This window comes from Pseudophryne corroboree, chromosome 12 (assembly GCF_028390025.1).
Source record: "Pseudophryne corroboree isolate aPseCor3 chromosome 12, aPseCor3.hap2, whole genome shotgun sequence".
Taxonomy (NCBI): domain Eukaryota; kingdom Metazoa; phylum Chordata; class Amphibia; order Anura; family Myobatrachidae; genus Pseudophryne; species Pseudophryne corroboree.
The window spans coordinates 13,781,600-13,792,088 of NC_086455.1; the positions used below are offsets into that span (position 1 = coordinate 13,781,600).

Here is a 10,489-nt window from a genome sequence, read left to right on the forward strand (position 1 = left end):
TGATAGTGACAGTTTTGTACAACGAACCTGAGGTACCCCTGGTGTGAGGGGTAATTGGAACGTGGAGATACGCATCCTTGATGTCCAAGGATACCATAAAGTCCCCTTCTTCCAGGTTCGCTTATCACTGCTCTGAGTGACTCCATCTTGAACTTGAACTTCTTTATGTACAGGTTCAAGGACTTCAGATTTAGAATAGGCCTTACCGAGCCATCCGGCTTCGGTACCACAAAAAGAGTGGAATAATACCCCTTCCCTTGTTGTAGAAGAGGTACCTTGACTATCACCTGCTGAGAATACAGCTTGTGAATGGCTTCCAAAACCGTCTCCCTTTCTGAGGGGGACGTTGGTAAAGCAGACTTCAGGAAACGGCGAGGTGGCTCTGTCTCTAATTTCAACCTGTACCCCTGAGATATTATCTGCAGGATCCAGGGATTTACCTGCGAGTGAGCCCACTGCGCGCTGTAATTCTTGAGACGACCGCCTACCGCCCCCGAGTCCGCTTGCGAAGCCCCAGCGTCATGCTGAGGCTTTTGTAGAAGCCGGGGAGGGCTTCTGTTCCTGGGAAGGAGCTGCCTGTTGCTGTCTCTTCCCTCGTCCTCTGCCTCGTGGCAGATATGAATAGCCCTTTGCTCTCTTATTTTTAAAGGAACGAAAAGGCTGCGGTTGAAAGGTCGGTGCCTTTTTCTGTTGGGGAGTGACTTGAGGTAGAAAGGTGGATTTCCCGGCCGTAGCCGTGGCCACCAAATCCGATAGACCGACCCCAAATAACTCCTCTACGCATCGCCTGTCCACTGTCGTGTCCATAAAGCTCTTCTGGCCGAAATGGACATAGCACTTACCCGTGATGCCAGTGTGCAGATATCTCTCTGTGCATCACGCATATAAAGAAATGCATCCTTTATTTGTTCTAACGACAGTAAAATATTGTCCCTGTCCAGGGTATCAATATTTTCGATCAGGGACTCTGACCAAACTACCCCAGCACTGCACATCCAGGCAGTCGCAATAGCTGGTCGTAGTATAACACCTGCATGTGTGTATATACCTTTTTGGATATTTTCCATCCTCCTATCTGATGGATCTTTAAGTGCGGCCGTCTCAGGAGAGGGTAACGCCACTTGTTTTGATAAGCGTGTTAGCGCTTTGTCCACCCTAGGAGGTGTTTCCCAGCGCTCCCTAACCTCTAGCGGGAAAGGGTATAAAGCCAATAACTTCTTTGAAATTAGCAGTTTTTTATCGGGGCACCCCACGCTTCATCACACACGTCATTTAATTCTTCTGATTCGGTAAAAACTACTGGTAGTTTTTTCACACCCCACATAATACCCTGTTTAGTGGTACCTGTAGTATCAGCTAAATGTAACATCTCCTTTATTGCCAAAATCATATAACGTGTGGCCCTTTTGGAAAATACGGTTGATTCGTCACCTTCACTACCGGAATCAGTGCCTGTGTCTGGGTCTGTGTCGACCGACTGAGGCAAGGGGCGTTTTACAGCCCCTGACGGTGTTTGAGGCGCCTGGACAGGCACTAAGTGAGTGTCCGGCCGCCTCATGTCGGCAAACGACTGCTTAAGCGAGTTGACGCTATCCCGTAATTCCACAAATAAGGCATCCATTCTGGTGTCGACCCCCTAGAAGGTGACATCCTCATATTTGGCAATTGCTCCGCCTCCACACCAATAACGTCCTCATACATGTCGACACACACGTACCGACACACAGCAGACACACAGGGAATGCTCTATACGAAGACAGGACCCACTAGCCCTTTGGGGAGACAGAGGGAGAGTCTGCCAGCACACACCAAAAAGCGCTATATATGACAGGGATAGCCTTATGATTAAGTGCTCCCTTATAGCTGCTTTTATATTAATATATTGCCATTTATTTTGCCCCCCCTCTCTGTTATACCCTGTTTCTGTAGTGCAGTGCAGGGGAGAGACCTGGGAGCCTTCCTGACCAGCGGAGCTGTGACAGAAAATGGCGCCGTGTGCTGAGGAGATAGGCCCCGCCCCTTTTCCGGCGGGCTCGTCTCCCGCTATTTAGTACATTTAGGCAGGGGTAAATATCTCCATATAGCCTCTGGGGCTATATGTGAGGTATTTTTAGCCTTTTTAAAGGTTTACATTTGCCTCCCAGGGCGCCCCCCCCCAGCGCCCTGCACCCTCAGTGACTGCCGTGTGAAGTGTGCTGAGAGGAAAATGGCGCACAGCTGCAGTGCTGTGCGCTACCATAAGAAGACTGCAGGAGTCTTCAGCCGCCGATTCTGGACCTCTTCTTGCTTCAGCATCTGTGAGGGGGCCGGCGGCGTGGCTCCGGTGACCATCCAGGCTGTACCTGTGATCGTCCCTCTGGAGCTTCATGTCCAGTAGCCAAGAAGCCAATCCATCCTGCACGCAGGTGAGTTCACTTCTTCTCCCCTCTGTCCCTCGTTGCAGTGATCCTGTTGCCAGCAGGAATCACTGTAAAATAAAAAACCTAAGCTAAACTCTCTAAGCAGCTCTTTATGAGAGCCACCTAGAATTGCACCCTTCTCGGCCGGGCACAAAAATCTAACTGGAGTCTGGAGGAGGGTCATAGGGGGAGGAGCCAGTACACACCACCTGACCTGTAAAAGCTTTACTTTTGTGCCCTGTCTCCTGCGGAGCCGCTATTCCCCATGGTCCTTTCAGGAACCCCAGCATCCACTTAGGACGATAGAGAAATGTAGATTTACCCGCGGTAGCTGTGACAACCAGGTCCGCGAGCCCCTCCCCAAACAACACTTCACCCTTGTAAGGTAAAACCTCCATATGTTTCTTGGAGTCTGCGTCACCCGTCCATTGGCGGGTCCATAGAGCTCGCCTCGCGGAAATAGCCATCGCATTGGCTCTGGAACCCAGCAGCCCAATGTCTCTTTGAGCGTCCCTCATAAATAAGACTGCGTCTTTAATGTGGGCTAATGTTAATAAAACGGTATCCCTGTCTATGGTATCAAGGCCCTCTGACAAGGTATCTGTCCATGCTGCAACTGCGCTACATACCCATGCCGATGCTATTGCCGGTCTGAGCAAAACACCTGTATGCGCATAAAAAAGTAGTCTCCTGTCTGCTATCAGCAGGATCCTTGAGGGCTGCCATGTCCGGAGACAGTAGCGCCACCTTCTTGGACAGGCGCGTTAAAGCCTTGTCCACCCTGGGAGCGGATTCCCAACGCACCCTGTCCTGAGCAGGGAAAGGATATGCCATAAGAATCCTTTTGGGAATCTGCAGTTTTTTATCTGGAGTTTCCCAAGCTTTTTCAAACAACTCGTTCAGCTCATGAGAAGGGGGAAAGGTTACCACAGGTTTCTTCTCCTTATACATGCGCACCCTCGTGTCAGGGACAGAGGGGTCATCCGTGATATGCAAAACCTCTTTCACTGCAATAATCATACACTGAATACCCTTTGCCACCCTTGGGTGCAATCTTGCATCATCATAATCGACACTGGAATCAGAATCCGTGTCGGTATCAGTGTCAGCTATTTGGGATACGGGACATTTTTGAGACCCCGACGGGCCCTGTGACCCAGCCCAATCCTTGGATTGACCCCCAGCTTTTTCCCTGGGCTCTGCCAGGTCCAGTCTCTTATGTAATGAGGCCACACTTGCATTTAACATATGCCACGTCCATCCATTCATGAGTCGGCGTTGCCGACGGAGACACACCACTCATTCGCTCCACCTCCTCCTTGGACGAGCCTTCCGCCTCAGACATGCCGATAAGCACGTACCGACACCCCCACACACACAGGGATATATCTATAAGGGGACAATTCCCCAACAAGGCCCTTTGGAGAGACAGAGAGAGAGAGTATGCCAGCACACACCCAGCGCCTACAGATACTGGAAAATAACCCAGATAGCGCTTTTATCACAAATGTGTAATACACTCACTGCGCCTTGAAAATGCCCTCCCCCCCTCTTTTCCAGCCCTCTGTCACCGAGTTCAGCAGGGGAGAGTCCGGGGAGCCAGCTTCCCTGCAGCGTTCTGTGGAGAAAATGGCGCTGTTAGTGCTGAGGGATCAAGCTCCGCCCCCTCCAGCTGCGGGCTTCGGTCCCGCTGTAATTTTCAAAAAAATGGCGGGGGAGCTCTACATTTACTGCCCAGCAGCCTAATGTGTCCTGAAATGCCAGTCCGGAGGTTTATTGCTTCCCAGGGCGCCCCCCCTGCGCCCTGCACCCATCAGTGCCTGTACTGTGTGTAGTGTGTGGGAGCAATGGCGCGCAGCGGTAACCTCAATGAAGATCTGAAGTCTTCTGCCGCCTTGAAGTCTTCTTTTCTTCTTATACTCACCCGGCTTCTATCTTCTGGCTCTGCGAGGAGGACGGCGGCGCGGCTCCGGGACGAACGGCGGGGTGAGACCAGCGTTCCGACTCCCTCTGGAGCTAATGGTGTCCCGTAGCCTAAGAAGCAGAGACTATCACTTAAGTAGGTCTACTTCTCTCTCCTCAGTCCCACGATGCAGGGATCCTGTTGCCAGCAGTGCTCCATGATAATAAAAAACCTAACAAAATTCTTTATTTAGAGAAACTCTGGAGAGCTCCTCTGTAATGCACCCTATCTCCTCTGGGCACAAAATCTAACTGAGGTCTGGAGGAGGGGCATAGAGGGAGGAGCCAGTGCACACCCATACTAAAAGTTCTTTATAGTGCCCATGTCTCCTGCGGACCCCGTCTATACCCCATGGTCCTTACGGAGTCCCCAGCATCCTCTAGGACGTAAGAGAAATAACAATGTAGGATTATTACAAGTCTTACAGGTAGCGAGCGACCATGATTTTTTTTTTTTTTTTTAAAGAAACCCTAAAAAGGGAGAGTCCCGGTTTAAAGGGCCAGTATGGTAAGCCTCTATATATTAAGTAGTGCGTGTGTGTGTATATATAATTCAGTAATTACAGACAATGTGATATATTTTTTATACACCTCAGTTACTAAGATCTTAACCCTTTGATTTGATACACTGATCACTGGCTGTGTAATTACTAAATGCTGGCAATTGCTGTATCAGGCAGCTACACAACCCACACTGCACCACTGCCCTCATCACCATATATATATATATATATATATATATATATATATATATATATATACATATATATATATATATATATATATATATATATATATATATATATATATGCCCTGCTGACAACTAGTATGATCACCACAGCTCTGGCGACTGACTCCCCCCTCAGAAGGTGACCGGACTGCTGACTACAGGTACACTTCGTCGTTCCTGGCTTTACAAGATGGCGGCCGGGCCGGCGAGATGATTCCTCTCACTGCGCGCCCCGCCCCACCACGTGACCGAGCCGAGGCGAGCAGGAAAAGTGATCCGTGGCGCGGTGCGCATGCTCAGACCCCCGCTCCGCACCAGCAAGTGACTGGCACGCTCTGGCTTCGCTGCTGCTGCGGCGGCTGCGGCGGCGCTTCTTTCTCCTCGTTGTGAGTCAGTCAGTCAGTGTCGTGACAGTCAGACTGCCTGGCGGCTGGCACATCGGTGTCCCGCAGTCTCTCTGTGTCTAGTGTTACAGTGGGCCTGCAGGTTATATAGCCGGTCAGCTGCATGAGGATGTGTGTGACCCTATTATTTTCACTTGAAGCAGGTAGTTTTAACACCCTGTGGCTATTTATTTGACACTACACGTACACGTTCAGGGCTGCCATCAGAAATTGTGGGTCCCGGGACTGAAATAATGGGCAGCTCCCCCCCCCCCCCCCCCCCCAAAAAAAAATATAACAAAAATCAAATAAAGAATAATTTATATATATATATATAGCCACCCCCTCTTTATGCGCAAAGTATTGACTGCTATCTATGGGCCCCATTGCCCCGCCCCCCCTCCCCATTACTTAGCGCTTGATGCCCGTCGTCCGCCACGTGCTGCAGACAAATGGCCGCTGCCACAATGGCCGCCACGTGCAGCAGACAAATGGCCGCCGCCTCCTCTAGCATATTTAATAACTGTCTCCTCTGAGGCGGCGGCCATTTTGGGAAGGACATGCTCTGTCTCCTCTGAGGCGGTGGCCATTTTGGGAAGGACATGTTCAATAGTATTCCATATGGAATACTGAGTGTCTGCTATAGTACTGACGCAGCGGGCATCATGAGCAGCAGGCGAGGGATGATTGGGGGCCCATAGCACAGTAGCGGAACTATCGGCAGGTGGTATGAGCGGCCCGGGCCCTCCCCTATTTGTCAGAGTGGCCGAGCCCGGGACAATTATACCCACAGCACCCCCTTGATGGCGGCCCTGCATCCATTATAAATTAGCTTAGACTTCAGTGATAGCAAAACGCTCTTAGGTAATGTAGATAGATAATTCAGTTTCATCATGACCAAGGGCCGGATGTAATGGCTAGCGAGACGGCCGGAACTCCGAGACCCCGGCCGAACTAGTAAGTTTTTTTAAAGCAGCAAACGTTTCCAAGGCAAAACTAACCAGGTTTTGTCCTGTAAACGTTTGCTTCTTTTAAATAACGTATGAGTTCGGCCGGAGTTTCAAAGCGCCGGCTTTCTTGCTAGCCATTACATCCAGCCCCAAGTGTTTGTTTCATTATATATTTTTGTTGTCTGATTAAGGGTTCTATTAGTTAATTCTGCCCTTTAAATAATATTATATGTGGGAGCTGCTGTTCCCACATGCTTTAAGGGCAGAATTAAGTATCCCTGAGATGTACCTATGTAGATAGCTGCTTTCTGTCCGCCAGCCCTCACACCATCTCTTCCAATGGTTTTCTGTGGGGGTGGTATTAAACAAGATCTGCAAAGTATTGCGGGTCCTGCATGCATGGGCTTTGGTGCATTACTTTAAACGGGGCAGTGCTGTAGAGGGGTTGCATGCATGGTTGCAGGTGATCCCGTATGTGCATGCGTCTTCACATTCTGCATGCGCAGCAGCTCGCCTGGTGTTCGAATGCGGAAATAAAAAATGGCCACGTATACGATCACTTTATTCCTTACTGATCACTGAGGCAGGCTCTTGCTTTAACCGGTGTTCCCGCAATATTAATGAATACGTTTGAACAAACAGAATCCTTATTGCTGTGATAGGACAGGAACACAGTTTGACATTTGTGGTGGTCCATAGCAATTTTGTAAGGGTCCCTATGCCAAATGTGCCTACTGTGCCAGAACATCAGGGAGTCTCTTGGAATCCAGAGAGCGGTGACCATTTCCCCGGATCTGTTCACTTCCTCAGGCAAGAGGGTACTTCAAAGGCTAGATAGTGTAATTCACTCTGCTTCATGGAACCACCCCCAGCTGCACAGTGGTGTGAACCGCGGCATTGTACAGTGGATAGGTTGGCCGCAATAATGCCGTTCATGACACCAAACACCCTGCATCTCCACCAGGCATCTCGCTACCACCTGCTGGAGAAAGAAATACATATACATACAGGGCAATTCAGTTAGCATCTCTGCCGCTATTTGCTGTTTCAGAACAGTGCGTCGGAAAAAATGAGAGATGGTGAGCAACCATAATAACCATCTGGGGAAGTTGGCCAATTTATCTAGGTTAATTGAACTGATCCCATATAACTTTGACAGGAACGTGGCCCTATACCAGTTGTACCTATCTTAAGCACCGTAACTTGGAAGCAGTGAGCCCTGTGCCAGCCCCTTCCCCTAAAATAATTACATCATGATGTGACACCTAGGGGGTGGAGCCACCTATTTTGGGAAGTAGAGCACTGCCTGAAATGTCCTAACTTTGCTCTGGGTAACTCCATAGGCCCTGTGTGTCCCTTGAATGCTCTGCATTGCCTCCACTAAGTCACATGCAGGGGCAGTGACAGTGCCGCCCCCAAGGCCCTGAATCCTGTGCAACGGTCCTGACTATGGTGGTTGGCTCGTGCATAACCTTGAATCTTCCATTAAGTGCAGGTACACCAATAACCATCAGGGCCAGATTAAGGCTGGTGGAGGCCTTAGGGCAAGTAAGTTGTATGGGCCCCCTCCAAAAGATGACTCCTCACCCTGCCCCCCCCCCCCAGTATGGCCACAGTGCACCCCCACCTTCCTGTGTACCCCCATGTGTCTGTCCACACCCCCTTAATTCCTATGACCTATGTGGTATCATGGCCCACGTCCAATGTCCCAAGTCAACAATTTGGGGATTTCTGAGTATGTTTGAACCCACCTATCTATATATTTTTTCGTATGGACACCCTTACACAGCACACCTTGCTCCATCCACTTGAGGGTGTGAATGAGGTTATTAGACCACACCCACCTTGTCTTTTATTCTTGGGGAGGAGATAAGGAGGCATGGCTTGACATATGGTGGGTGTGTTTTTTTACGCCATCCTGGTTATCAGGTGGATGGAGCAAGACACATTACTAAGAGTAAAGAGTTCATTATCTCTTTTATAAACATGTCTCTTTATAGCTATTTTAGATAAATCGCATATACATGCATTAAAAATATGGCGCTATCTCAGGTTTATTTGTACTTGAATAAAGTTAATTTTTCAAAACTAAATTACCCAAACTCATGTGATAAAGTCGCACCTGTACATGCAATGCGTGTATAGCTTTTCATGCTGAATGATTTTCTTTGCAGACAGACCGAGGAGGCAATACCTGATGAATCTTCTCTTGTTACCCCCTTCAGAACACCTACTGTATATATTTAACCTCATAGAGGAAGGAGAAACATTGTCTACATGGGGAGCAGAAAAGGTAATTTTGGAGGATCACTGTGAATTGATCACCTCATCATGAAGACAACAAAAAGGTATTCAAACTTACTGTACTTTCACTGTCCATCCACCATCATCCACCTTGTTAGATTGCCCTGGCTTCTCTATATGGGGGTTCTACTAATCATATGAAAAAGCCCTATCCCAGCCAAAAATGATATCAAAGTGTACATCAAAGGGTCCACGGCAGTAATAGCTCTGGTGAGGGTCTCACCTATGATAGCTTCCCCATGTGCTGCACATGTTACTACTGATGTTCATGTTACTGGCCATTATGTGTAATATTGTATATAACGCTGGCACATTACAATTCATTGACTTATTTATAGGTGTTGCTGGGAGTGCTGTGCGTGTTACTGTTATACTTATAGACTCATTGATGTCTATGCTATTATGATCATGCAGCCGAAAGACTAGAAATAAATAATATTACTGCAAGAAGTCCAAACTTGGTGCTCATGATACAGTGTATTTCTATTTGACGCGTTTCTCCAGAATTTCTGGTTTCATCAGAGGGAACCCTGGAAAAAAGGGTTATTTATAGTGGAAATATTCTGTGGCAATAGCCACACTATATGCTCAGCACAACTACGTATATTTGGCTAAGGAGACTGGATGTCCTACATGCAGTTATCGAAATCTTTTGTGACCTGTTGGGACTTTATGTGACTGTGGAGGAAAGCTTGTGTTTGAAGGAGGCAGAATGACCCATGAGATCCTGGGACCAATGGTGAGAAATACCTGTTTTTTGTTGAACTCTAAAGCTGAATACACACCTTGGAGATTCAACTCCCGACCGACCAATTGGTCTGACAAGTTTGTACCCTCCACCGCCCAACCTGTTCACCTGATCCTGGTGACCTGAAGGTACAATTAGCTTAGTATGTCTGTGTCAATTGACCACACAGCCGCAGGCCTGTGAATTTCAAAGCAATTTCCCCTTAGTCTGTAATGTTAGAGATGTGACTCACTGTAAATACACAAACACATTAGTATGCTATTGGTCCATTCTCTACCACCCCTAGGTGGAGAATGATACCAATTTCACACTGCAAAAATAACCCGGTATCAGCGTGCGGTGTGAAAGGGGCATAGCCGAAATCCCGGGTCGCCTGACCCGGCAATTCAACCCAGGAATAAAGCAGTGTTATACTTAGGCTGAATACCGGGTCAATGGCAGCATAAACGGGCTCCCGCGTCGCACCCGTTTACTATAGCAGGAGGAGACGGCGCGGAGATGATCTCATCTCCCAGGGCCGCCTCCACCTCCGCGCCTGTTGCCGGCTCCGCCCCCCGCTGCTATGGCAACCCGCCCGGCATATTGCCGGGTCGGGGAAGCCAGCAGCAGCGGCCAATGCCGGATCACACCCTGGAAGGACCCGTTTCCAATTCCCGGGTGGGATCCAGCATTGGCGGTGTGAAAGGGGTATGATAGTATTCTGAGTCACAGAGCTTCGTCATTCATTTCCTGACAGCAGCTGTGTGGATGGATGTGGCCGGCATCCAATCACCGTTATCACCACAACGACTTCCGACACCCTCTACAGGGTGATGGTCTGCTAGCAAAAGAGTTAATATTTCCAGAACTGTGGGGGGATCTGGAAATCAGCACCTTCCTGAGACCGGGGGGGGATAACGGATTGTCCGTAGAAACTTTCCTATGGATGGATTCCTTTAGAACCCACTTACACATTTACATGATAATATCCGTTTGTAAATGAAAACACAACTAATGAAATAAAACACAACATC

General features: G+C 48.7%; 1 protein-coding gene and 1 long non-coding RNA gene across 4 annotated transcripts in view; one reads left to right on the forward strand and one right to left on the reverse strand.

Moving 5' to 3' along the window:
• HORMAD1 (HORMA domain containing 1) overlaps window positions 1-5,326 on the reverse strand; it is a 172,129-nt gene extending 166,803 nt beyond the window's left edge. For 2 of the 3 annotated variants that reach the window (XM_063947038.1, XM_063947037.1), the window contains exon 1: window positions 5,198-5,325. The gene's annotated coding sequence lies outside the window, so the exon portion shown is untranslated. Of the gene's footprint in view, window positions 1-5,197 lie in introns of all 3 variants that reach the window. The other variant, XM_063947039.1, reaches the window with a different exon arrangement.
• Window positions 5,327-5,392: 66 nt separating this feature from the next.
• LOC134980291 (uncharacterized) overlaps window positions 5,393-10,489 on the forward strand; it is a 170,404-nt gene continuing 165,307 nt past the window's right edge. Inside the window, exons 1-2 of the long non-coding RNA XR_010190373.1 lie at window positions 5,393-5,638; window positions 8,599-8,772. This is a non-coding gene — a long non-coding RNA (uncharacterized LOC134980291). The remainder of the gene's footprint in view (window positions 5,639-8,598; window positions 8,773-10,489) is intronic.